Below are 26,159 nucleotides of genomic sequence, written 5' to 3' on the forward strand. Positions count from 1 at the left end.
TCCTGAGACAAAGTAACTGGTCCAAGATCACCCAGCTGTTTTTTTGGTTTTTTTTTAGCTTAGTGCCTTAAAGACTACAGGAAAATGGCCCTTCCATACCAAAATGTTGATCTGCATGTCAACAATTCCAAACACTTTCTTCCCAATTATCTATGGTAGCTAAGTTATCTCAGAAGACAGTGCACCTGGTGCACGTTATTTTAGTACCTAAGCGTTTGGTAGTTTCATATTTATTTGTTAAATTTATTAAATTTATATGCCATCTACCTCACTGGGAATATGAGAAAGTACACAGTAGAAGAAACACATGCTTTTACAGTCCCCAATTTCTCTGAATTTAGTAATATTGGTATGAAATGCAACAAGATCATACATAATCCTTATTCTGGCTAGGTGACCTCCCTATTTCAAACCATAACTATGAATACAACAGAAAAACAATACATTTGAGTGAAAGTGTTTTTTTATAAAAAACACCCCTCCTACATGGCCTATCAGATTCAGGAATTAAATGAAGATTCACAATCTCCATATTTTATGTTCTGTTTAGAAATCCAACAATTGGCATGCGATGATTATGAATCTAAAAAATGCAACTTGCACTGTAGTCTACAAGAAAATTGACACACACACACACAAAAGTACACAATGCTGCCTACAGCTGACAAAGTTACTAGGCATTAGTCTACAAAGCTAACTGCACTTAATGCTATGATACATTTGACTACAGAAGAAATGTTACCTTTTCAAACAGGAGGCCCCCAAACTCCATTTTTACATGAAAAATTGGATTCCATAGAATACAACAAAATCTGTGAAAGTAATAATAATACTTAATGCTTGGTGCTTTGGAGAGTGGCTAACAATCTTTAACACACTACATCTAAACATTTCATAAATTTATATTTCAACACTAAAAAAAAAAGAAACTGGATTTCCCCCCCCCCCCCCCCTCATCATTATCTAGTTCAGATATAACATTAAACCAGGGGTAGGCTCCAGCCGGAATGGTAATATTTGGGTTTGCCGCGGCAGCTCGGAGATAGCAGGTGCGCCCATGTTTCGGCATGCACAGAAGCAAAAAACCTCACCGAAACACGGGTGTACCTGCGACTCCATGCGTGATTTTGCTATCTTCACAGATGCAGAAGCAAAATTGCACTGGCCCACAAGCACTCACGAACCACGGCAGCGAGCCCAATTTACCATTCCGGCTAGCAGCCCATCCCTTCATTAAACTATAGTTGAATATTTAGGTTTATACACATTCTCCTTTCCTCTGATATGTGGAGGTGAAGGAAATTTTTAAAAAATGTATGTAAACCAGAGGTCACCCAGAGTTCATTTTTTAAATTATGGATTTTGTAAATTTGCCAGCATCAGCCCAAAATTTCAGGTTTATTTATTTCCAAAGTTAAATTCTACTATTTATTACTGTTAATTTAAGAAAATGCCACCTAGTTCATCCAATTCTGAAACAGCCAATATTTTTCCCAGTACTTATTGGTATAAATTTAGATGTAAGTGCTTCTTAGGTCCTCCACTGGCATAAGCTAGGAGAGAATGTGCAAGCCAAAGCAACAGTTTATAATTATGTCTGAACTAGTACAAAAATGTTAAGGAAAAAGTGAATAATTGGATGTCGGAAGCAAAATTGCGCAAGACTTTTGATGTTCTCTGTAGCAATCTAATCTACGTATATCTAATCTACGTTTATTATTGCTGTGAGCCGCCCCGAGTCTACGGAGAGGGGGGGCATACAAATCTAATAAATAAATAAATGAATAAATATCTAACAATAATATAAAAATAATTATGTTCTGTAGTCTTCAGCCTCCAACCCGACCCCTCTAGATGACCCCAAGCAGCATGGAAATGACAAGTTCTTTATTTGTGGACAATTTGGATCTTATGATTCCAATAAATCTGGGATTTATCAGATGAAGAAGCCCTTATTTGTTTGATTGTTTGTTGTCTTAGTAGTGGCATTCCCAAATATTTTACAGGTATGTTATTTCCAAATACAAGAAAGAGAAAATGTCTTTCCTTCAGAATTATTTTACAGAAACTTTTGAAAACTCAGGTGGGGGTGCTGAAGTTGTTCAAGTTCTAATGTGACTTTTTGATCCAATTGCCAATTTGCTGGGCACAGCTTCGTGCCTTGTTTGTTTTTACAAGAACATAGCAACTGAAAAGTGTACAGCCTTTGTGTGAAATGCTGAGAATTGTTACTTGAATAACAGCAGATTTATGAATGGACAAGCCCTGTTCATAAATGCTGTGATATTTCAATTAATTTGATTCCTGATGCTGCATATATCACAGGCAATTCCTTTTGCAGTTCTGACCTGTTATGAATGCTAATATAGTTACAGCATGTTATTCCTACTGTAGGAAAGCTTCAGAAAGCTTATTTGAAAAACCTTCTTCTACTAAGAATGGGATCAGATCTGGTTAGGTTTATAATATATAAAACATGCTATTGAGTGAAAAAAATACAACAAGAAGCAGAAAATGTATGAAAATAAATACAGAATGTAACAATCCAAATAATGGAACAATTAAGGGTTGGTTTAAATGGCTGTGTGTGTGGTTAACACACCAAACCAGACCATTGCTAATGTAATCATGGGGTACTGAGTTAGCCTTTTTTGTGTATGCACAAACCAGCCTCCATGCAGGACAATTTTAGGGATGTTGTCATTCACAGGAATGAACGCATGCTATTTCTTAACCTTCTGGAATAACAAAGTTGGAAGGGATCTTGGAAGTCTTGTAGTCCAAGCCCCTGTTCAAGCAGCAAGTATTATAACATGTCAGACAAATGGTTGTCCAATCTCTTCGTAAAAACTTCCAGTGTTGGAGCATTCACAGCTTCTGGAGGCAAGTCATTCCACTGATTAATGGTTGTAACCAGTGTTCCCTCTAATTCTTTGGGGGTGGGTGGAAAAGTATAGTGTCTGAGCGGCAGTCCCTTTGGGACTGGGTGGCACAGAAATAATAAATAAATAAATAAATAAACAAACAAACAAACAAATAAAAAACCCACCCTGTTTTGCCTCAGAGAATTTCAAAATAAAATACTGTATTGTGTGTCTATAACAGTGAGCTCATAATAGGGCAACTCTATCAATATCAAAATGAACTTAAATAGTTGAGCTAGTTTCAAACTAGATTTTGATTTTCTTTCTCTCTTCCTTCCTCTCTTTTTTCTCTCTGTTTCTCTCTCTTCCTCTCTTCCTCTCTCTCTCCTTCCCTCTCACTCTTTCCCTCTCAGCTTCTGGGCAGGTTTGGAAAACTCTGAGTTGATGATGATTTTTAAGTGAGCGATTGCTCACTGCTCAGCTTAGAGGGAACTATGGTTGTAACTGTCAGGAAATTTCTTCTTAGTTCTAGATTAGATCTCTCCTTGATTAGTTTCCATGTACTTTTGTCTAGTTCCTGAGATGAGAGGAACTGCATTGCGCTATAGCTAACATTTACCACACTTTCAAGAATGAGACTAGGCAGTGTTATAACCCTAACCTGCAAAACCATTCTGCAATTTCGTACAGAGTAGTCTCAGAAGAGCAATTGATGAGTTCCATTATGGGCTTTCCTCTCCCTCTCCTGTCACCTACTGGCAAGAGAATCACTACTATTTGCCTGAGCACAAAGGTGGGTAGGAATTCAATCTCTAATGAGTATTATTGATTTACAGACTCTACATTTTACTGTGTGCTGATAGGACTGTCAATCTCTTGATTAATCTGGATGACCTCTTGGTGGCAGAATCTATGAAATCATTTCATAAGACTGTTCCTCTCCCGCCTGAACAATTGGAATAGAAAATTTAAAAGGCAAACAGAGAATCCTAAATTATAGTGCTCTTAATGTTGTAATACTTTGGTGATTTCTCTTTCTCCCCAGTGAGCTCTTCTATGAATCACGATTAAACAAATGGTCTTTTCCCTCTCCCTCCCACCATTCCACATATATATAAGAGAGAGACATGGGGGGGAGGGAGGGGGGAGGGAGACTTTTCCCATCTCATGATTTGCCGCCAATGTACACAGACACACAAACAGACACAAAAGAAATCCTAGCTGGTGGGTCTATGGAACGTCTGATTTGTAAAATGCCATTGTGCCGAAGCAAGCAGAATGTGAATATGAGCCCAGTGCTGACAGAAATTCTGGGTTGAAGTGAACTCTGTACCGACCAATACAACCTCACAAATTGTTAAATTGGTTAATGTTTCTGTCCAGAGAACATTAAAAAAATACAGTTTTCAGAGGAAGAAAATTAAGTAAAGTCAAGGAATCCACAAACAGAAGCATTGAAATTTATCTGTAAAACAATATGCTCTTCCACTGAAAAAGCTACCCACAGCCTAGTAAGGATAAATAATAGTTCTTAATAGTATGGTACTCGTGAACAAGACTGACATGACAAAAAAGTGACGATATCATGGATAAAGTTTATCTTAAAAAACAGACACAACATAACCCAAATCATTGGAGTGAGCTAAAAAGTTCAATTACTTGGAAATGAGGCAGAATATCTATGCTCATACCAATTTTACTAGTGGGAAGGGCAAGATCATCATTTTGATGGTACTGATCACTGTTTACTTATAATATAAATCACAGGAAAAACTCATTTAATCCTAAACATATTTAATGGGGGGATCTTCCCTGTAGTTTATAAAATTGTGCTACTTAAAAATAAAAACAGCCTATTAAAATCTCTTTCTTTCTCCCCACCTCTCTCTCTTTCTTGTGGTGTGCGTTTGTGTATGTGCACCTTTCAACTACTATTGACTCCTGGCTAGGGCTGGGTTCCTCCCAGTTTGGATTGTAGCAACATGCTGGTGATGTCACTGATCTGGTTTGGTCAGTGCCAGTCCATGGGCATCACTATTTTTTAAAAAAATTGTTTTGAATTTTGTTTTGAATTTATTTTTTCTTCTGAGCATGCATAGAAGCCGAGTTTCCAGCACTGTGCATGCGGCCGCCCTCTTTTCATAAATTTTCAGCACTGCGCATGCATGGGTGCACAAAGCATGGGTGCACCCATGATGTGCAGCCATGCAGCATGGGAAGAAGCGAGGTGGCAACAGGGTACATTAGAACCCACCCCTGCTCCTGGTGATTGCTTGAACTAGTTCGTGTAGTTTTCTTGGCAAAAATTCAGAAGTGGTTTTTTATTGGTTTTTTTAAATTCTTAAGGCTAAGAGAGAATGGCTGACTAAAAGAATCACCCAATTGGCTTTGTGCCTAAAATGGGACTAGAAATTATAATCTCCTGGTTTCCAGCCCGATGCCTTAACCACTACACCAGTAGTGGGATTCTTAGCAGGATTCTAAAACATAGAATCCAGGAATACTGGCATAATTCCTTCCTTCCTTCCTTCCTTCCTTCCTTCCTTCCTTCCTTCCTTCATCCCTTCATCCCTTCCTCCCTTCCCTCCCTCCCTCCTTCCTTCCCCTCCCTCCCTTCTGTAGCAGTTGCTCCTGATGATATGTGCCCATTAATAGTCTCTTCTGAAAGTTATTTAAAGGATTCTGACTAAATATTGCATTATTCAAGGACAAGCAGATTGGAAGATAGCCCAGAAACATAGGCTTCAAGAGTTCCCCCACTCCAAAAGAACTGCAGAATCCAATCCTTTATTAAATTTGGTCACAAATAGTCCCCATTCCAGTTAATATAAGCTTGTTATTCTAAGGTTGACTAAACAGAAATTGAGAATAATTATACAGTATATGTAAATAGTTCAAAAATAAAAAAAGCCTTCATGTATTGTGTATACATAATATATTGTGTGGATATCAGTATGTTACAGTGTCATGTTTCATGGGTATCATATTTTTCATAAATAATATTAGACTTAAGATATGGTCCAAAAGGTATATGGCTTGGCTCCTTATACACATAAATCACTTTCTCTTTTATCTGTAGTTATTGGAAAAAAGTTAAATGATTAATTCTTTTGTAGATACGTACAATTATCTTTCTGTCCTATACTCTAAGTGCTGAACTACAACGTCTACCATAATAATACATATTTTATTCTTAAACAAAACATCCATATCCAAACACACAAATACAATACTCCACAAATAACAGCTACAACAGCTACTTTTGCAGTCACAAATTAGGGGGAAAAAACCATAAATCTGGATAAAAGAAGTCTGTAATAAGATTAAATTTGACAAAGAATTCTAAATTCTGGTCTCACAACTTCAATTTTTAAATTTTTTTGGAGACAACAGGGCATAAGTCCCTTTCACCCCATTTTTGAAAAGATTAGGGCATCAATAGGAAAATGAAAAAGCAGCAGTCAATTGATGTCCAAGTAATATATATATATATTTAACTATTTGGGGGGAGGATGCCTTTGGGGATTATGTTTGAGTTGCATTATTAATGCTAAAACCTTTTCAACTCAACTGTCAATTAGGCATATCTGTGAGTTTGCAGTGCAGTTATTGCATAATATACCAAAATTGTATATTTCTAACCTGGGCAGAAGGACTCTGAGGCCTGAAAGTCAAAGATATTTGGATGCATTCTTGGGGCCTTCAGTTGCCCAAATCTGAACTACTGCCTACAAATCTTCCAGGGAGTAAAACCCAATTTTAAATCATAGAGAGAATGGAATGCATGACCACAAGAATGAAAGAGAAACCCTACTCTGCTCTACCTAGGCTAGTAGGCCAGTTGGATTGCTGTCCAGCTTCCATGTTTTTTCTCAAAGAAATTATGCCTTCAGTGCCCAACTACAATTTATCAGATGTTGACTGATGTTAAATGTCAATAATTCACTGCACAGAAAATTGTTTTGTCAAGGAATTGCTGTATCTAGCCACAAAGGTAGATTTTGTGCAGATACGGAAAAATTCCCACTTCCTATTTGATAAATACTGTACAGCATCTCTATTTAACCCATAAGCATAAACGGAACACTATATTTGCTTAATTTCACTGTGTTTAAACATGCCACAATTGTTTTTAATTTTTTTGCTTTCTTTTTTGATTTCTATAGTTGCCACCTCAATGAGTGACAGTATTATTATTTAGGTCATTTCAATATTATTTGTATAATCATTTCCTTCCTCTTTTGATGGAGTCTTTCCAAAAGAACCATTTTAGACATTCAAACTAGGAATGATGAGCTACTTCTTATCTAATAGTTAAGTACATATTTAATGTTATATTCCAAGCTTTAACAACAATTCTTTTTGGGGGACCAGACATACATATAGATGGTACAACAGACAGTTAAACTATTATTCCAATTTGCCCTAAATGATTCAAGAGACTTTTATTTATAAACCTTGCATTATTTTAGTAGTATAGGCACATATTTCTATTTTGAAAGGAAACGGATGAGTGCTGTTAGTTTCCGATATTTCTCAGTCACAAGTGAGCTTTTACCTGCTCAAGAAACAGTAACACGAAAACTTCAACCAGAAAAGGGGTAAAAAGCCTAACTGAAACAATGGCAATTTAAAAACCAACAAATTCAGCTACATTTCTATACACAGAGACATATAATTTCAAACTCCAGTATCTGTCTCTTTGACATGCAATGCAATATGGCTCTTTTAGTAGAAGACATTAAGATAAACATAACATATGTGAAAAGCCACAAACGATTTAAGGAAAATACAGAATGTGTAAATTGGTTAGATATGCTAAATAGCTCAGGGTGTTACCACTCTCAAAAACACAACCCCGGTTTTTTTTAGAAAATATGTACTAAATGAAGATTCTTAATTTTAATGTATCTTCTAAGTTCCTTTCATAGTTATGCATACTGACTTTCAGGGCAAAAGGTAAATTAAATAATGACTAGGTAGTGTGATGTCAATGGGCTCTATCTTGAAACCCAAAAGAATCCCTGTCATTCTCTCTGACCCACCCAGCTTCATTTATTAAATGATCCTTTAAAATTTCAGGAAATATGAAAAGCTGGCACGTTCCTAAAAAGAACTAAAACCATGATGATCGTCTTTATTTACAAAAATATTCTCAGCTATAAATGGGTCTATCTGGAAATTCCACAACCATAACAGTTGAATATGTGATACAGTAGACTATAGTGGAATCATTAGCCTTTATTCCAGATGATACTGATTCCCTGGCAAACATATGGGATTCTATTTAATTTACTTTAGCAGTACCTCATCTGCTGCTTGAAATTGTTAAAACTGTATATGATTAGAAACATAGAAACATAGAAGATTGACGGCAGAAAAAGACCTCATGGTCCATCTAGTCTGCCCTTATACTATTTCCTGTATTTTATCTTAGGATGGATATTAGTTCAAAGTCATGTGTGTAAAAGAAATTTCTGGATCAATCTGCATCATTAATGTACTGTTTACCACATATTCTTTGTTTTGAGAGATAATCTTTGTTTTTGAGATAATGTTGGCTTGTATTCAAGAAGACTCTAAACTAGAGATCCTAGCTTGCAAAGTATAGTTAGGGGAATTTTGAGGGTGTACTTGCACTTATAGCACTGTTCAAAATGTGCTTTAAGTGATTGATTATTGACCTTACCATTAGCAGAGAAATGCTACATGTGTCATTGGTATGACTAAACCAAGAACCTGGTTTCCTTGTTTTCTTATCTAACTAACAAACGTATTAAAACCTTAATAGACCATGAGTGATGGTGGAGGTATAATTGCTAGGGCCAAACCATTTGTTTACTTGATGGAAAATAATGATTGGGAATGTAAGGGAAGTCAATGATAAACAACAGTACAAATTAATTAAATGGAATGAATGAGAAAGGTATTTAAATTTTGTGCCTGTAAAACTAAGAGAAAGGAAGACAGAATAGATCTTAATGAACATGCTGATCTTGTGGGTTAAGAACTAATGAATTAGAGTCTAATGTATTAGTCATCTAATGAATTGGATGTATACATCTAATTATGAATGAAAAGACTAAGTTATATGGAAAAAGGTATGATCTAGAGCAGGGGTGTCAAACTCAATTTCACTGATGGCTGCAACAGAGGTGTGTTTGACCTCGAGGGGCCCTGGTGGGTGTGGCCAGAGTGGGCATGGCCAGTTTGACATCACTTGTGTTGAGGTTCCTGTGGTGGCCTGAGTGCTCTGCCAGCGAAAATAGGTTCCTGAGCTCTGTTCTCTGCTGCAACGGCCTCCTGTAACCCACTTTCAGCAAAAATGGAGTTTGGGAGGCCACACACAGCCCCCACGAACTCCATTTTTGCTGACAGAGGCACTATGTGCTGGTCATTTGCTGTTTCCAGAGTGGCCCCGGGGCCTTGATCTAAGTACCCTCTGGGCCGGATCTGGCCCCAGGGCCTTGAGTTTGACATTCCTGATCGAGAGACTGTTCTGCATGCACCTGATAGCAGATACCTATAAGTAGATGGTAACTGCATGTTATGGCTCCAGTAAATTGTGGTAAGAGATAAAGATAGGTTTCAGGGAAAATTGTGCCACATTCTGACTTAATGAAATCTGGGGAATACATTCCATTCATTGAAATGAATGAACAGAGGAGAAAGAGATGAGGGACTATAGAAAAAATGACTGGATATTTTTGAAAATGAGGAATGAATAAGAATGGCAAACAGTTTAGAAAATGCCTGCTAAGAAAAAAACATTTTTTTAAAAAAAACACATTTACGTACTTCTGCAAAGAAATGGATAGAAACTTAAAATCATGACTGTTTGATAACAGAAGATTGAGAGAATTGGATTTCTATGCCGCCCCCTCCGAGGACTGTTGTGGGTCCATGCGCATCTGGAGGGCACACAGGCAAAATCTCATGTGAGGATGCTCGTGCACATGAGAGTTTGCCAATTTTTGGCAATTTCTTTGCTTCTGCACATGCACAGAAGCAAAAAACCCTGCCAAAAATCAGCAAAAACTCATGTGCAAAAGCATCCTCACATGAGATTTTGCGATTGAGATCTTTTCTGTGCATGCGCAGAAGCTATATCTCGCACATGCATGCATGTGTACCTCTGGAACCACCTGCTACCGCACGAATCCCAGCGACCGATAAGGTCCCACAGAGTTGGCCTTCTCCAGGTCCCGTCGACTAAACAATTTCGTTTGGCGGGCCCCAGGGGAAGAGCCTTCTCTGTGGCGGCCCCGGCCCTCTGGAATCAACTCCCCCCGGAGATTAGAATTGCCCCCACCCTCCTTGTCTTTCGTAAATTACTCAAGATCCACCTATATCGCCAGGAATGGGGGAACTGAGACACCTTCCCCAGGCTTTTATATTTTATGTTTGGTATGTATGTGTTGTTTGGTTTTAAATGATAGAGTTTTATATGTCTTTTTCTCTTTTAATATTAGATTTGTTCCACTGTAACATTGTTTTTATTATTGTTGTGAGCCGCCCCGAGTCTTCGGAGAGGGGCGGCATACAAATCTAATAAATTATTATTATTATTATTATTATTATTATTATTATTATTATTATGTGTACATGTCGGGGGAATGGAGATGCGTGTGCATCTCAATTTCCGCTACTGGAACCCCGATCCCAGCCATATCAGCTGTAACCCATTACTGGTAGTATCTTGTGAAATTATGCATCCTTACCTAGGTTGCCTATTACTGTTGGTACTATTGGTGCTTTCTTTTGCTACAGTTATTCTATTTCTATTTGGAGGTTTGTATTTTTGGATTATCTGCAGTTCTTTCTCTTCTATTCTGAAATCTCCAAGCCTGTTGCATCCTCCTCTCCCCTCCTCCTCCTAAGGGTTGTCAACATCCAAGATACCTTAGAATATATTTCCTATTTACTCTCACCTAAATGGAGAAACAGAATGACAAGGATTGGCAAAACAGCATCCAAGTCCACGGAGAGGGGCGGCATACAAATCCAATAAATAAATAAATAAATTTTGGGTGGCAATGACTTCTGATTTCCTGCTGGCTTTCCCATTCATTTTCCTTGTGATAAACTGATAGGGGATATCATAAATTTTCTTCCCTTCCTGCCGGTAAGGGAAACTATCACAAGATTAGGCAAAAGGAAAAGGGAGCAATCAGAGAAAATCTACAGCCACCCTTTAATTATTCCCCTATATCCTACATAATGTATGAGAAGAACTACAAGGAAAAATACTTGAAAGTGAACACATGTTAAAAATCTGTATTTGATTATCAAAAGAACGAATATGACTGAATGTTCATATGGAACTTAACTATTCCTTCTCCGAACTACTCAAAATGTCCACCATCGGTTCTCTACAACCTGTCAGAACCTGCTGAATTTCACACCTGAATGAGTCCCAGTATTATGTATGTTAGTCCATTTACGTTATATTTGTTGATGATAATGTTTTGCCTTCTGATACACTGTTTCGCTCAGTTAAAAGTTACACACATGAGTTTTTGTAGTACAGTATATAGATAGATTGAGGGAGGCAGCATTGGAAAAAGATGAATGTGGTTTTAAAACTTGATGAAGGAATACCAATAATCTGTGCTATGCTGATAATAGTACTCTGATAGCTAAAACTTGTAAATGATCTGCAACTATAGTAATGAAATTGAAAAAAAATGAAACTAAAATTACATATAAATATAAAGACTAAATACGTGACAATGTGTACATAAATCAGTCTTAGAATTGATAACAAAGACACTGAAGTGGTTGATAGATTTTGTTTTTGGGATAATATTAATGATAAAGAATTCAAAAGTCAAGAAATATGCCATAGATCAGAACTTGGTGGACTAGCCATAAAGACCTTGACAAAGATATTCAGATGCCATGATAAGTCTATGCCTGCAAAGATCAGAATAATGTAGGAAACAGTTTTCCTATAACACACTACGGAAGTGAAAGTTGAACCTTGAAGGGGAAGAATTAGAAAGAGTACTGAGATGTTTAAATGACAATATTGCTTAAATACTTACAATAAGATTATAAACACCTAAGATTATTCCTGTAGACTTGAACATGTTTACTTTAAGTAGTTACCTTATTTGTACAATTACTTATACATATATTTAAAAACTGTCCAACTGCCAGCAGATCTTTTAAGAGTCTGAATTAGTACCCTTTCCAATCAGATTTGTAATTTCATTGTTTTTAATTTTGCGTACCCTAATACAATAATAAATTGCAGTGATAATTTGGTACTGGAGAAGTTTTTTGAGAATACCATGGATAGCAAAGAAAACAAGCAAATGAATAATAGAATAAATCAACCTAGAGTTCTCACTGGAGGCAGAAATAATATTTTGGATATATTTATGAAGGCACAGTTGTCTTGAAAAGTTCACTTGTTGAGAAAGGTGGAAAGAAAAAGAAAAGAAAAGGATGATCAGCACAAAATGAATGGATTCTTACAATGGTGAAGGGTGCACCATTTGGGGACCTGAAGGATCAGGCTATAGAAAGTATATGTGGTTGCTAAGAGTCAACACCAACTAGATCACCCTTAATTAATTACAGCTACAGCTTTTTCCTCTTGGTTATAGTAATTTATCTTCAAAAAAGTCCTACAAATAATAATTTTAAATTAAGATGCTGAATTGCTAATCCATCTGAGTAATTTTTACATTGATTAGTTCTCATATTTTTACAATAGTTAAAATAAATCAAAATCTCTAATTCTTGCTATATAGTTTTATCTTCTTTCTTTCGCATTAGCATAAGGCAATTTGTTAGAATTTAATTTTTGTGAATAAAATAAATAGGAATGTCTGCAAATTAAGTTATTCATCTCAGCAAGATTTGTGTAAGATCTCCTGTTATCTGAACGTTAGAAAAATCAAAACATTTTGCACAATTAGTTTAAGTAGAAATAAGTACACGTGAGTAAGTACTTTTAATTTGCATTGCAAATCCCTTTGTAAAAAATATTTGTGATGGAAAGAATACACAAAAATACTTTAAATAAATTAACATGTAAATTGAATTATCATATGGTATATTAGAAATTCAATCATTTTGTGTTAAATAATGTTTACCTAGTTGTAATATGTACGCTAAATTAACATGCTTGTGAGTATAAAAATGCTAAATTTATGCAGCGTTCTATAATTATTTCTCAACTTGTTATAAAGTGGAAAACACCTGGAACAGTTTATTTTTCTTACAGGCTTCTAACTGTAAACGAACAAAGGGAAGGAGAATAAAACAAAATGAGTGGGAAATTATTCGTCCTCATTATTCATTCAAAGCAGAAGACCAAGTGTAAGTGTTCACTTAAGGATATAACTATCCAATTCAACACATTTGTCAACTTCTATGACACTGAACCATGATTGGACAGGAAGCTAAATAGTTACTATTGTCTTTACTGCATATTTCCATGAATATAAGATTGAAAGTGAAGAGAGCTTATGCCACACAATTCTATTTTACCTACTCTTTCTCCCAAATATCTACACAATGAGTGACAAAGATGACAGCAGGTATTAACTAGAATCTCTGCTAAAGTAAATTATAATCAAAGAGCAGTATTTTACACATCATACATTTCTTTGGAGTTTTCCTAGCCTAGATTAGGTATTTTTATGTCCCACTGATTATAGTTAAACGTTAAACATAGGGATACCTTTGTCTGAACAGAAACAATTAATCTTTTGGCTATTTCAAATTGATTTTGCTTGAATGACAACATGCACCTGTCACAGATATGAAATTCCTTACCTCTCTCATCCAGCCAAACCCCAATTTTTTCTTATTTATTTTCAAATTCCTGTCTCTGATTGTCTGTTCTGCGGAATTACCCCCCTCTTTTCCTTTCACTTATCAAGTCCATATGTACAATAAGTCCCATCCTACCTTCCTTTTTCTTCTCACAATTCAGGTTGACCCAGCTAATAACAAGCCAATATTCTCAAATCTAAATGAACTCAGTTAAAGTGAATTAGTCAAGAATTCTTAAGACCAAATCAAATCATTTTCTGTGACAGATAGGCAACTAAGATAAATCATTTTGTGCTGCTGTAATTTGAATTTTTTATACTAATTAAAATTAATTTAGTAAAGTACTTAAATGGGTATGAATGACATAATATACAATACTGTATAAGCATATAAGTAACTGCCAATAGTTGGACAGATTTCCTTATTGTGCATAAGTGACATTTAGAAATTAAACTACTGCAATTTAGACACTGTTCCAGACAACAAAGTCTTCATATACATGATATATGGTGTAAATGCTTATACAGTGAACTGAAATCAACAATGCAGGGGATGGGTTCCATTTATCTTCGCTACTAGTGTGCATCACAATGTTGGCAAGTGGAGAGGGGTCTCTGGAGGGGGGGTGCAGAGCACTGGGAGGGCTCTGCTTTTGCCGAAATGAGGCAGGCACATGTGCAGCAGCCCTGGGACATCCACTTGCCCTTCCACTGCCACTCACAGCATCTGCATTTCCACCAAGGATTGCCCACCCACTCACTGGCCGAGCCGGGCTAGACGCTGACCTAGGAAGGCAAGTGGGCATGGGAAACTGCTGTGAAGGCTGCATGGAAGGCAGCTATGCAGGACTGCAGGGAAGGGAATAGGCTGCTACCTCCCTTCCCGGTGCCCCGCCATGCTTTCCTGCCTTGCACGTGGCCTCTTAGTGCCCCCTTCCTACCCCGTTGCCTCTTAGCATCCCCCTAAGTCATCCCCCCAGGGGGTGGTACAGTTCACTTCGGAAATCACTGATCTAGATCTTTATACATATGTCGTCTTGTTTTAAAGCTGTTTTCAATGCTTTGGCTTTTCTATGCCCAATACACACAGTGAGAAAAACTGGAATTGGTGATGGTATAGAATGAATATTGGAAATATGTGAGAAATGCACGTTGACTATAAATCTGAAATTAAAAATCCTATACTGTGTAATTATGAAATAAAACAAAAAGTGGATGCAATCGCACAGTTGCTTTTAAACAGCGGAAGCCTTAAGCGGCATATAATGATTGACCAGTCAAGTTTTGTTCAGCTAAAATATATTGTCTGTACCTAGCTCTTCTTCTGGCGTGTCAGGAAAACTGATCCCCGTCTTGAGGAGGTCACCACCGTCTTCCTCTGAAAACACAGAAAAAGGTCAAGAATATAGATATTTTCAAGAATAACAATTATGGGATAATTACACTTTCAGTAATTCTTAAATAGTTTGATGGGACATTATGGGAGTTGAAGTTCATTCATTTTAAAGTTGGTGAAGTTGAAGAAACAGTGTTTTAGGGTTGGTTTTTTGTTGTTGTTGTTGTTGTTTCAGTCTTCACTTTTCTATTTAAAACTGTGAAGGTTTTCCTATAACCCTTCCTAATACAAGTAGTCCTTGAATTATGACCTGCTGCTTATTAAACTTTATGTTTAAAGTTACAACAAATTTCAAAAAGGCTATTTATGATTTGGATTTGATGTTCTGATGGCCGGTCCCCCCCCCCCAGTGCAGTCACATGGTTGCATTTTGGGCACTCAGCAATTGGTCCACATTTAAAGCTATTTGCAACATCCTATGGTCATGCGACTGTAATTTATTATTGTTTTCCCCGGAAAATGGCATTTCCAGCAAAAAAAACACATCATGAAAAAACAATGACTGCAACATTTGCTTAATAACCACAGTATTCACTTTATAACCATCATACTTGCAAAATCTTATGAGCATTGCAAAAAATGATGCAAAATTGGGCATGGTCACACAATCAACTTAATGGCTATCATGACTTACAACCATAATTATAGGTTCACTCATGACCATAAGATTCATTCATTCATTCATTCATTCATTCATTTAGTCAAGCATTTATATTAATACAAATAAAGTGTAAATAATAATGTGCATATATAAAAGTACAAGCATGGCTTTGAGTACATGATGTTTTAAGAAATACATGGAGACTTTAGGACAGGGAAGGTAGACACACTAGTGTGCTACTTCATATAGATTTTATAGTAGCTAAGACTTATTCTAAAGGTCTGAGCTAGCAAACGTAAGACCGCAACAGTAGGAAAGATTGTGCCAAACTTGCAAAGCTGAAAAGTTTTCAGAGCAAAAGATTTAACTTGTCCAATATAAAACTGTTCAATTCACTGTGCACCATAACTACCTAGAAATCAGACAAACCTGTTAAATATAATGAATTTTCTAAGAAGTGCCAGGTACAGTGATCCCTCGATTTTTGCAATCTCGAGCTTCGCGAAACGCTATATCGCGATTTTTCCCACCCGATGACGTCACTCTCTTCCTTCCTTTCTCATCTTTCTTTCTCTCTCTCTTTCTCTCTCTTGCTTCTTCCTCTCTCACACTCTCTTCCTCCCTCTCTCATCTCTTTCTTTCCTTCTCTCTCTTTCTCTATCTCTCCCCCTCTTGCTGGCGGGCGGTGGGCGGCGGGCGGGCGGGCGAGCGGGGGCATCAGCGAGGAGCCGGGGTTTCCCCTTTGCGTGGGCGGCGGGGTAACCCCGATCTTCGTCTGCTCGCTGCTGCTGCAGCAGCAGCGAGCAGATGAAGATCGGGGTTTCCCCGCTGCCCACGCAAAGGGGAAAGCCCGATTCGGCTCCTCGCTGCTGCCGCCGAGCAGATCAGCTGCTGGGTGGCTGCAGCAGCAGCGAGCAGACGAAGATCCGGGTTTCCCCGCCGCCCACGCAAAGGGGAAAGCCCGATTTGGCTCCTCGCTGCTGCCGCCGAGCAGATCAGCTGCTGGGCGGCCGCAGCAGCAGCGAGCAGACGAAGATCCGGGTTTCCCCGCCGCCCATGCAAAGGGGAAAGCCCGATTCGTCTCCTCGCTGCTGCCGCCGAGCAGATCAGCTGCTGGGCGGCCGCAGCAGCAGCGAGCAGACGAAGATCCGGGTTTCCTCGCCGCCCACGCAAAGGGGAAAGCCCGATTCGGCTCCTCGCTGCTGCCGCCGAGCAGATCAGCTGCTGGGCGGCCGCAGCAGCAGCGAGCAGACGAAGATCCGGGTTTCCCCGCTGCCCACGCAAACTCCACCATCTGCGCATGCACGGCCATGGAAAAAGGGCGCGCATGCGCAGATGGTGTTTTTACTTCCGCAACCCTACATCGCGAAAAATCGATTATCGCGAGGGGTCTTGGAACGGAACCCTCGCGATAATCGAGGGATCACTGTATATACAATAATCCCTCGTTACTTCACAATTCATCTTTCATGGATTCGCTATTTCACGGGTATTCAAAGGGTAATTCCATTAAATCCATTGAAAAATTTAAATCTATTAAAAATTTATAAAATTCTTCTACAGTACTATTGTATTCTATTAAAGAAACTGGTAGGATATCACATGTAGTTCCAGCTGAGAAACATTATAGAATGACTGTTTAATGCAAAGAGCGGGTTTTAAAAGTCCAAATACTCGTTTACTATTAACAAATATATTCCCTCTACTTCACGGAAATTCATTTTTCACGGGTGGTCTTGGAACACATTCCCCGTATATTTAAATAAAATCTATTTGGAGAAACCCTGGACAAGTGTTTCCATAGAGATGAGCACACATGCTTGTCTACATGTTAAACCGGGAAGCGTCTCTAAGTTTATTTCCTCACATGAATTACAGCAATACCAGAAAGATGCCATAAAGTATGTGAACTTTTAAAATAGTATTGAACTGACATAAATGAAAAATAGGCATATCTAACTCTCTATCTGTCTGTGTATATGCAAAGTGATAGAGGCCTAGTGACATGGATTGGCTAATTTAATCTCTCACTTCTCTTTAAAATGAGAGAAATGAGAGATTAAATTACATCTTAAACAAATGTAATGAAGATTTCACAGTTCTTTAACAATAACGATTGCTAAAAGGAAAATGGCTTTTATATTTATTGCAATAAATATAGACCCAGTTTCCCTTGACCAACAAACACTATCAAATTCCATTCTATTTAATGAATGGTTATGGTTAGTATACACAAACTCCCACAGGCTTTTACTTAAAAGCCATTAAAACCAATTTTTTAAAGAGAATCATTAAGATGAAAGAAAAAAATACAGTTGTTTGCTTTGCTGTAATGTAAGATTTAGCAGGAACAGGTAATTTTACTGGTCTTTTCAGTAATAGTGCTTTTCACAGACTATTGCACCCTAGAATGTTTTCCTATTATTCCTATTATCATGATTATTTTTATTATGAGTCCACAATAAACCAGAAGGATTAAGTATTTTTTTCTCTCATTAAAATAACCCCAAACTTCTCCAATGTGCTATTGTAATCTGCACCATTTGTTTATTTATTTATTGGATTTGTATGCTGCCCCTCTCTGTAGACTCGGGGCGGCTAACAACAGTAATAAAAAACATCATATAAATCCAATACTAAAACAACTAAAAAACCCTTATTTGTAAAACCAAACATACATAAAAACAAACATACCATGCATAAATTGTAAAGGCCTGGGGGAAAGAATATCTCAGTTCCCCCATGCCTGACGGCAGAGGTGGGTTTTAAGGAGCTTATGAAAGGCAAGGAGGGTGGGGGCAATTCTAATCTCCGGGGGGAGTTGGTTCCAGAGGGCCGGGGCCGCCACAGAGAAGGATTTTCCCCTGGGCCCCGCCAAATGACATTGTTTTATTGATGGGACCTGGAGAAGGCCCACTCTGTGGGACCTAACCGGTCGCTGGGATTCATGCGGCAGAAGGCGGTCTCATAGATACCCTGGTCCGGTGCCATGAAGGGCTTTATAGGTGATGACCAACACTTTGAATTGAGACCAGAAACTGATCGGCAACCAATGCAGACTGCGGAGTGTTGGTGTTACATGGGCATTTTGGGGAAAGCCCATGATAGCTCTCGCAGCTGCATTCTGCATGATCTGAAGTTTCCAAACACTTTTCAAAGGTAGCCCCATGTAGAGAGCATTACAGTAGTCGAGCCTCAAGGTGATGAGGGCATGAGTGACTGTGAGCAGTGACTCCCGGTCCAAATAGGGCCGCAACCTGTGCACCAGGCAAACCTGGGCAAACGCCCCCCTCGCCACAGCTGAAATATATTTCTCTAATGTGAGCTGTGGATCGAGCAGGACGCCAAAGTTGCGGACCCTCTCTGAAGGGGTCAATAATTCCCCCCCAGGGTGATGGAGGGACAGATGGAATTGTCCTTGGGAGGAAAAACCCACAGCCACTCCGTCTTATCAGGGTTGAGTTTGAGTCTGTTGACATTGTTTCTATATCACCCCTGCTAAGTTCTGCAGAAGTAAATTAGAAAGATGGTTTCTTAATTTTTTTACTTCCAAAGAGTGAAAATGTTTAGGTTATACCTTAGGGCAGTGTTTCCCAACCTTGGCTACTTGAAGATATTTGGACTTCAACTCCCAGAATTCCCCAGCCTGTATTCGCTGGCTGGGGAATTCTGGGAGTTGAAGTCCAAATATCTTCAAGTAGCCAAGGTTGGGAAACACTGCCTTAGGGAATTCATAATTGTAGTTATCAGTTAACCAAATAAATAAATAAATTCAGATGAGTTGGCTTTCAATTCATAAACTGAGTTACAAATGGAAGTTTTCCACAGACATTAACCTGGGGTTTTTGCATTTTGTCTCAGGGACAGCAGGAAGGCCCTAGCTTTGGATCACCCCAACAATTACCTAACAGAATACAGTAGGGGAGAAAAGTCAGACTTCAGTTTCAGTGCAGTCCGCCTATAATTTCTCAAAGGCTGGATTTCCTTTCCCGAGCAACTTAACCCTGCTGTTCTGTTTGGGTCGTATGTGACCCGAAGCCAAGTTTGAGTCCCTGTAAAAAATTTTCCCTGCATATCTGAAACTTGAAATTTCACGACTGTTCATCATTTCAGGAGTTCTCTCTATGAGAATTTTTTTTGGGGGGTGGGGGGCTTAGTTTTTGCTGGGCAAAAAAAGTTACAAATCTTCTGTTCCCGGGTCACCCTGACCCGGACCGAAAACTCTTCATTTGCAGTGCTTATGTTTGGTCTTTTTGAAAGCTTTTTTCATTTGGAAAGTAGTCTGAACATTTCTGCACACATTGGAATGAAAATTGAACTGAAAAAATTAATCCTTGTTGGTTTATTTTGCACATAAATGTGCCTCCCCCCCGTTTTTGTGAAATGTTTTTCAATTTATGGATAGTTTTGCTTGCAAAATGCATTCTATTTTACTGAAGTTGGTGTGGGATTGGTAGCTTGAACATTTCTGAATATAAGAAAAATATAAAGGAACTGAAAAAAATGATTCTTACTGGTTTTTTAACATCAGAAATAAGCCCCCCCCCTCGGCTGCTTGCAACCATTTTCACTTTTTATTTTTTTATGCTCCAAATCCAAAATATTCTTTAAAATCTTAGGCATTCATTTACTCAATTTAACAATGCTGATCATCAAAAAAATATTTGTGGGGGTGGGAAAAACATTTTTTTTCTGGGCAAAAAAAAAGTCACGTTTAGTCTGTTCGGGTCATATAGACCCGGACCAAAATGATTTTTTTTAGGTACTTGAATTTGGTCTTTTAGAAAACTTTTTCAACTGGAAAACTAGTTTGAACATTTATGAACATAATGATATGAAAATTGAACTGGAAAAATTGAGACTTATATTTCTATTTTGATCAAAAAGCCCCTCCCCCCATCCTTTCTGAATTTCGTGTCAATTTATATTTTTTAAGGCTACAAATCCCTAAGGAATTTCCCCCCAAAAGGTTTGATATACTAAATTGAACAATCCTGAACATAAGAAAAATATAAATAAACTGAAAAAAATGGTTCTTATTGGTTTATTTTTGCCACAAAAGGGCCACCCCCCTCGGCCTTGCTGTGTGCCATTATTGTCACTTGTTATACATATTTGGCTAGAAATATTTGGAATATCCTTTTGAAAATCAACCACATTGTAGCCAGAGAACTAATTTCATGAAAGAAATCCATTTTACTAAAAAAAAGTATGTAAGTTTGAAATTAACAGCATATTTTGTATATAAATTGAAATAACTTTATGTGCAAAATAAACCAATATGCATCAATTTTTCCAGTTCAATTTTCATATCATTATGTTCAGAAATGTTCAAGCTACAAATCCCACACCAACTTTAGTAAAATAGAATGCATTTTGATAACAAAACTATCCATAAAGTGAAGACTATTTCACAGAAACGGGGGGGGGGGGTATGCATTATATCAGCAAAATAAACCAATAAGATTTACTTTTTCCATTTCAATTTTCATATCATTGTGTGCAGAAATGTTCAAGCTACCAATCCCACACCAACTTCAGTAAAATAGAATGCATTTTGCAAGCAAAACTATCCATAAATTGAAAAACATTTCACAAAAACGGGGGGGGGAGGCACATTTATGTGCAAAATAAACCAATAAGGATTAATGTTTTCAGTTCAATTTTCATTCCATTTTGTGCAGAAATGTTCAAACTTGTTTCCAGGTGAAAAAAGCTTTCAAAAAGACCAAATATAAGTACCTAAAACGATCAATTTGCAGTCCGGGTCAAATAGACCCGGGAACATAAGATTGGGGATTTTTTCTAAACAGAACAGCAGGGTTTTTAAAGAGAGTTTTAAGACAAAGTCAAACAAGACTTTTTTGGCAAGAAATAAAATAGAGGAAAAATAACCTGAAACACAACATGAGTCTGTCTCCATCTTCATGAAATAGCTTGTCATAGAATCATAGAATCATAGAGTTGAAAGGGACCTCCAGGGTCATCAGGTCCAACCCCCTGTTCAATGCAGGATTCATTAAACCATCCCAGAAAGATGACTGTCCAATCTCTGTTTGAAGACCTCCAGTGAAGGCGAGCTTACCACCTCCTGTGGAAAACTGTTCCACCGGTTTTTCACCCTTACAAAGTTTTTTCTGATATCTAATCTAAATCTACCCCCTTGCAGTTTCATTCCATTGTTTCTAGTCCTTCCATGTGATAATGAGAACAATGCTGATCCTTCTGCTCTGTGACAGCCCTTCAGATATTTGTAGACGGTTATCAAGTCTCCTCTCAGACTAAACATCCCTAGTCCTTTAACCATCCCTCATAGGATGTGGATTCCAGACCACTCACCATCCTTGTAACTTTCCTTTGAACTTGCTCTAGTTTATCAATGTCCTTTTTAAATTGGGAAGCAAATGGATTTTCTAGAGCAGTGATGGCAAACCTTTTCAGCACCAAGTGTAAAAAAGGGAGCACACAAATGTTTATTTATTTATTTATTTATTTTGTCCAATACACAATTAGGGTTTTAGTGGGTATATATCTATATACACATAGTAAAATACATGATGAAGGTTATAGAGGAGATACTCATAGTAAAATATATCTAAGAAATAATAGAAAAGAAGGTATAATAATAGAACATATCAATGAAAGAATAGAAGAAGAGATATAGGATTAGAAGAAAGGTATAGGAGACATAGGAGAGCAATTTTGCTCACCAGCCAACTAGTCTTCTGGTTAGTGGCATGCATGCATGCACGTGCAATGATCATCTGGTTGGCATGCATGCTCACGCTGGAAAATGGAACACCAGCTCTTCCAGTTTCCGGCACTGCTGTATGCACGAAGGCCAGCTGATCATCATGCAGAAACCCAGAAGAGGAATGGTCAATACACATGCCAGATGACATGGCTCCGCATGCCACTCCGCATGCCACTCCGCATGCGTGCCATAGGTTCACTATCATGCTTCTAGAATCTATCCACATATATCTTAGTCACTCTGCCACAGTAACCATTAGGTCGAAAAATTTAGTTATAGATTAAAAAGAAATGGATTCACATAGCTCCATTCAAATGCCCTTAAATCTATAGCAGTCTTCAAACAGCTATCTATTGCTATATTCTTTAATTCTTCATCAACGTTTGTAAGGTTTGTTTAGCTTTCATTCAAGCCAAAGGCTCCAAATTGGTTCCAAGTTAAAAGTTTTGCAAGGAGAGGTTCAGAAAGACCCTCTAAGACCTTTTATCTACTCTGATTTTCAACCAAAGGGCAGATTTTATCAAACAAAGGGTATCCTTTCTGCTATTAAACAGGACACAAAAATGTCTGACGAGTAGTACATGCAAAGGGTCAGATTCTTGCAGACCAGATTAATTCGGTTGGCCAAAAATCATGAAAAAGAGAGGAATGTTAACAGGCTTCTGTGCAAATGCGTATCATATGTACAGGTAGTTCTTGACTTACAACCACTCATTTAATGACCGTTCAAAATTACAATGGCATGGAAAAGTGACTTATGACCGTTTCACACTTGCAGCTTCCCCACGGTCACATGATCAAAATTCAGAAACTTGGCAGTTGGCCTGTATTTATGATGGTTGTGGTCAGTGAAGGGCTACCAAAATGTTTACTACCACACTGTGGGTGTGGCTTATGGATTTTCTTTCAACATCTTTCAGTACAAATTGGGTGCTCTGGTGGAGCTCCATTTCCGCTACCCCACTGCATTCTCCCCAGTCCAGGCAGTAGCCTACTCCTGGTTGCGATGACCCAGGGTCATGTGAATTTCGGATAAGCAAAGTCAATGGGGAAGCCAGATTCCCTTAACAACCATGTTATTCATTCAACAACCGCAGTGATTCATTTAACAACTGTGGCAAAGGTTGTAAAAGGGGGCAAAACTCATTTAACCACTGTCTCACTTAGCAATGGAAATTTTGGACTTAACTGTGGTCCTAAACCAGAATATCATATAATGTAATGCAATGAAGGCTCTTTCGGTTCCACTTTGAAGCCTAGAGCTGCAAGAAAAAAATTACACTTTGAGCTCAGTCGGACAGAAAAGAGAAGTGACAAGAAACAGCCGCAAGCAAGAAGCTGGAGGGACAATTTTATTAAGCTGGGCAGCAAAGTACTTTTTATTCTGACCGTATTTTAAATCTTGTATGTGTGTGTGCATGCGTATGTGTGTGTGTGTATAATTTGCACGTCTTAGGATGAAAAATATCCCTGGACTATTGTAAGAAAAGTACAGTCATTTGTTTGGACAGAAAAATATGTAGGACTATATTTGTCTTGAGGTAAGTCACAGGTTGTTTAGATATGTCTACATGCTCAGATATGACTTCTGCATATACGCATTCAAGATTTTATCAAGGAGTCTTTGAACATTTTGTTTTGTGGAATCTTCAAAGCTTAGATCTTCAAAGCTTAGATTTTTTTTCCTTTGTACTGGTACTATAACAATATTTAAGTCTTTCTGCTCCACATGATTTGGTCCTGTTCAGTTATGGCTCTATTTTTATTTCAATTCTTCACAACAGTTAATACAAAGTTGGGGAAAACATAGAAATTAAAGATGTAAATGTGATGTTGAATTAGATTCTACTAATTCTTTTTATTAAATGACTTTTCCTCTTATGTAAAATGCAAATAGAATTAAAGACAAATAAATACAGTGGTACCTCATGATACGAACTTAATTGGTTCCAGGAGGAGGTTCGTAAGGTGAAAAGTTCATAAGATGAAACAATGTTTCCCATAGGAATCAATGTAAAAGCAAATAATGCATGCAAATCCTTCAGGAAAATCCCAAACTTTAGAAGGGAGGCGAACAGAGGGCAGGGAGGAGCAGCTAAAGGGGGCGGGTGGAAGAAGCAAGGCTAGGCTAAAGGGTGAGTGGGAAGGAAGAAAGGCAGAGGGGGCACCCCTCCCTTTTCTTTCTTCAAAAGACACCCTTTCAGTGCTTGCAAACACGCTGTTCTCCTAGTTATTTAAATGGAGTCTTTTCCCCCCTCCAAGCCACCCCTCCCTTTTCTTTCTTAAAAAGACACTCTTTCAGTGCTTGCAAACACGCCGTTCTCCTAGTTATTTAAATGGAGTCTTTCCCCCCCTCCAAGCCACCCCTCCCTTTTCTTTCTTAAAAAGACACCCTTTCAGTGCTTGCAAACACGCCGTTCTCCTAGTTATTTAAATGGAGTCTTTTCCCCCCTCCAAGCCACCCCTCCCTTTTCTTTCTTAAAAAGACACCCTTTCAGTGCTTGCAAACACGCCGTTCTCCTAGTTATTTAAATGGAGTCTTTTCCCCCCTCCAAGCCACCCCTCCCTTTTCTTTCTTAAAAAGACACCCTTTCAGTGCTTGCAAACACGCCGTTCTCCTAGTTATTTAAATGGAGTCTTTTCCCCCCTCCAAGCCACCCCTCCCTTTTCTTTCTTAAAAAGACACCCTTTCAGTGCTTGCAAACACGCCATTCTCCTAGTTATTTAAATGGAGTCTTTCCCCCCCCCTCCAAGCCACCCCTCCCTTTTCTTTCTTAAAAAGACACCCTTTCAGTGCTTGCAAACACGCCGTTCTCCTAGTTATTTAAATGGAGTCTTTTCCCCCCTCCAAGCCACCCCTCCCTTTTCTTTCTTAAAAAGACACTCTTTCAGTGCTTGCAAACACGCCGTTCTCCTAGTTATTTAAATGGAGTCTTTCCCCCCCTCCAAGCCACCCCTCCCTTTTCTTTCTTAAAGAAAGGGGGGGAAAGAAACCCCTTCATCTTATCAGCAGTGGCTTGGGTTCATAAGGTGAAAATAGTTCGAAAGAAGAGGCAAAAAAATCTTAAACACCGGGTTCGTATCTTGAAAAGTTCGTTAGAAGAGGCGTTCGTAAGATGAGGTACCACTGTACTAATAAATGGAAGAACAGGAAAGGAAAAGGAATAGAGTAGATAGTGAGGAAAAGGAGCAAAAGAAATTTAAAAAATAAAGAAGCAGTGACTTCCATCCTTTTTCGGTGCAGTGCGATACATAGTACAGTTTATAGCATCAACTTTTTAGTTATGCCCAATAATAATTATCCATTTAATAATTACCCACTTAATTGTCAAAACCCAAAGTCAAAGTTTTTTTCCTCTTTCACACAGAAAGTCAGAAACTGTTTCCAAATAACCACAAAACTATTCACATTCTTGTCCCTAATTAATATTGAATTAGATTCTCAAGAACTCCAATTTGCCCTATCAAGTCTGTTGTGGTTCAGTCTGGGACCCCTCCGGGAATGGCTGACCTTCTGTCGGTTTCCAGCTCAGAGGGAGAGGCTGAGGAACAGGAGGTGCAGACTGACGAGGAAGAGGAATCCCAGGCTGGAGAAGAAGGACAGCCAGAGTCCCACCAGGGGGAGCTCTCCCCAGCAAGCAGCCTGGATTCCTTAGGGGAAAATGCTCAAGACATCATAGATATGCGACAAAGGAGAGCTAATCAGAGACGGACTCAATTGGCTAGGTATTTCCAGCATTAGGGGTCACAGCTG

General features: G+C 38.3%; 1 protein-coding gene across 2 annotated transcripts in view; it reads right to left on the reverse strand.

The window, feature by feature from the left end:
- DLGAP2 (DLG associated protein 2) overlaps positions 1 to 26,159 on the reverse strand; it is a 219,917-nt gene that overhangs the window by 119,520 nt on the left and 74,238 nt on the right. The window contains exons 3-4 of one of the 2 annotated variants that reach the window (XM_070732901.1): positions 14,967 to 15,032; positions 743 to 812 (exon numbers count right to left, since the gene is read on the reverse strand). The gene's annotated coding sequence lies outside the window, so the exon portion shown is untranslated. The remainder of the gene's footprint in view (positions 1 to 742; positions 813 to 14,966; positions 15,033 to 26,159) is intronic. The other variant, XM_070732902.1, reaches the window with a different exon arrangement.

This window comes from Erythrolamprus reginae, chromosome 1, assembly GCF_031021105.1.
Source record: "Erythrolamprus reginae isolate rEryReg1 chromosome 1, rEryReg1.hap1, whole genome shotgun sequence".
Taxonomy (NCBI): domain Eukaryota; kingdom Metazoa; phylum Chordata; class Lepidosauria; order Squamata; family Dipsadidae; genus Erythrolamprus; species Erythrolamprus reginae.